The sequence below is a fragment of the Schistocerca nitens genome, chromosome 4 (genome assembly GCF_023898315.1).
Source record: "Schistocerca nitens isolate TAMUIC-IGC-003100 chromosome 4, iqSchNite1.1, whole genome shotgun sequence".
Taxonomy (NCBI): Eukaryota; Metazoa; Arthropoda; class Insecta; order Orthoptera; family Acrididae; genus Schistocerca; species Schistocerca nitens.
Genome location: NC_064617.1, coordinates 94,021,876 through 94,025,097, shown reverse-complemented (window position 1 = coordinate 94,025,097; position 3,222 = coordinate 94,021,876). Strand labels below are relative to the sequence as shown.

At 45.5% G+C, this 3,222-nt stretch overlaps 1 non-coding gene across 1 annotated transcript; it reads right to left on the bottom strand.

The window, feature by feature from the left end:
- Positions 1-2,311: 2,311 nt before the first annotated feature.
- On the bottom strand, positions 2,312-2,386 carry Trnas-uga (transfer RNA serine (anticodon UGA)). The gene has a single exon. It is a non-coding gene; the product is annotated as a tRNA-Ser (tRNA).
- Positions 2,387-3,222: the final 836 nt, after the last annotated feature.

The window sequence follows — 3,222 nt, the reverse complement described above, 5'->3', positions numbered from 1 at the left end:
TTCATATTATCGCCTTTGTATTTCGGAATTTACGGATCCCTATGTCTACCCCGTAGATATTGCACATTTCTGGCTCTGATATATGAGCCGCTATCATCCGGCTATGAGAAGAAGCTACTGTGTTTATGTTCTTACTGCCTACTAATCAAATAGCTCGCCAGATGAACTCTTGTTTTTTTTCTGCTGAGATAGTCCTTCAGTCCTTGCTTACTTGGTTGTACTGTTGGTGGGAATTATCACTTGTTGTCAAACGATAATTATTTTGGGCGAATCTCTTCTTTTGTGTTGACTAAATAACATGGCGTAGGTTTCATGTACTCTTTGACCTCCGAATGAAGCAACATTACACAATTTTGAATGAAGCAACATTACACAATTCTGAATGAAGCAACATTACACAATTCTGAAGCGAGTGCTGAGATTTATTTTATCAAAATATTTATAAAACTACATTTTTATGTAGTCTCCTTTGAACCCTTTATTCAGCGCCATGTCAAACTGGAAGACTGTTCGCTTAACTGATATGGGTCAGTGAATGGCGTTCACGTCGGCTCCAAAAGACATGATCACAAGGCGAATCGCCACTAATAGATTCGAGACACGCTGTGGTCATGAATGTGGATTGTTCAGTCTGGTATTGTGAAACTATAATGTAAGAAGTAGATTACCACACTGGTCCATAACAGAAAAGAAAAACAGTCCGATTCATTGGTTGCAGTTGAATGGAAGAATGCTGAGTAATATATATTATTCCAGATTAATGCAGAATATGCCTGTAACAGATTCCATACTCAGTGGCTTTCCACAGAGTTCAGTCTTGTCTCCAAGCGGTACCACTCAATACACGAAGGACATTGAGGGACCGGGTGCAGCATGCAGCCAGGTAGGGCACGTGGGGATACCAACTGAGTTTCCGATCGAACTTCTAAGAACTTCGTTGCATCCACGAACGGGAGAGCATTTTGGCGCAGTTGTAAGGACGGTGGAAGAAACGCCTTGTACCGCCAGAAGTTGACGCAAACTGACTTGGATGCTCAAGTTGGAAAGATATGCAGATGTCTGTTCGGATTTCGTGCTGAGGCAGAGAGTTGTTTAAAGTTTCGTTGGAATAGCGTGCGTGTGCGGGTAAGCTTAGAGGGGGAGGGGGAGGGGGAGGGGATATGTTAGTACAAGCGCGGTGGTGAGTCGCGGAGTTAATACTGAGGGATGAAACGTGAGGTGGTTGGTGTCAAGTTTGTGATAAGGATAAGAAATTCGAAGGTGTTAAGTGTGGGGGAGAAGAGTGGGAAATTAATGTGATCACACAGGATCCTCATGGGGGAAGATGATAGATGTGGAAGGCGAGGGGGAGTGCATAACTTCTGAGGATTCGGTGGGGGTGGTATATTTTGGTGTAGCGGAAATTCAGGCGACATTGGCGTAGTGGATTAGTCTGTTTAAGGCGTTGTGAATATAGGGGAAGATGTGCCATTCAAGTCTGTAGCGCTTTTCACTGTGGTCTGTCAAATTCTGGTAGAGTGGATGTGCTTGCAGGCTTCTCACTGACGCATTCCTGGTCCAGATGGTGGTGAACGAGCACTCGGCAGAGATTCAACGTCACATCCAGGCAATACCCGCAACTGCGCGTAGGATCTCTTTCCGCTACTGTGGCAGCTCGAACTGTTCCAGACACACTTGAAGCGAGCTAAACGGCTTCAGATGGCTCCAGGTCTGTCCACGACATCGTGCTTCGAATCACGTCCTTTACTGTCCTTTCATTACCCAATCACCCAATGCAAATGCTTCGTCAGTACAAAAAGTTTAGAGGCTGGGTTCATAAATAACAGAAAAGTTAAGGTGGTGGTTTTAATGCATAATGTGTCCTACGTAGTTTTCTCAGACTTTAGTACGACGCAGAGAACATTCATTCATAAAACCACGTGGCACTGTCAGCAAAGCCCTCCTGTGGGATGTTCTTCAACCCAAGGGTCAAGTTGTCCAGAATGTTTGTTATAGCGTCAAAGCGGTGATCCCTGATGTGAATTTCTGAACTTTCGTCATTTGCTAGTAGGTTCTTATTGGTAACACAGTGTCGTCACCCGTGATGATTTTTTTCCAGAGAAAGAGCTGTTCATACACTAAATTTCAATCAAGCTGCGGTAAGAGTCCACGCGTCGTTTTTGTTCCGGGGTCACGGTCTGCGGGCCAGACTTTGTATGCACTTTTCTCTTCTTCAAAAGATTCTGGAGAACGTCCTGAACATTCGATTTAGAATGAAATTTTCACTCTGCAGCGGAGTGTGCGCTGGTATGAAACTTCCTGACAAAACTGTGTGCTGGACCGAGACTCGAACTCGGGACCTCTGCCTTTCACGGGCAAGTGCTCTACCAACTGAGCTACCCAAGCACGACTCACGCCCCGTCCTCACAGCTTTAATTCCGCCAGTACCTCGTCTCCTACCTTCAAAACTTCACAGAAGCTCTCCTGCGAACCTTGCAGAACTAGCACTCCTAGAAACAACCCCCAGGCTGTGGCTAAGCCATGTCTCCGCAATATCCTTTCTTCCAGGAGTGCTAGTTCTGCAAGGTTCGCAGGAGAGCTTATGTGAAGTTTGGAAGGTAGGAGACGAGGTACTGGCGGAATTAAAGCTGTGAGGACGGGGCGTGAGTCATGCTTGGGTAGCTCAGTTGGTAGAGCACTTGCCCGTGAAAGGCAAAGGTCCCGAAGGTCGAGTCTCGGTCCGGCACACTGTTTTAATCTGCCAGGAAGTTTGATTTGATTTAGAGTTGATTATTTAGAGTTGTAGCCCCTTATGTCCTGTGACAACAACTTTGGCACGCTACAGCCACGCAACCACTACTTAACACCGCCTGCTCACAACTAAGCGGTGGAATAGACATATGTTATTTACCATCGTTAGTTCGAGCTGCCACGGTAGTTACTGTGCTGGCGTCGCTTATGTACGAGGAATAAAATCAGTCTCGCAATATTTTGGACGAGCGTTATACAGGGTGTTACAAAAAGGTACGGCCAAACTTTCAGGAAACATTCCTCACACACAAAGAAAAGATGTTATATGGACATGGGTCCGGAAACGCTTAATTTCCATGTTAGAGCTCATTTTAGTTTCGTCAGTATGTACTGTACTTCCTCGATTCACCGCCAGTTGGCCCAATTGAAGGAAGGTAATGTTGACATGCGACTCATTGCTCTACAGTACTAGCATCAAACATCAGTACGCAG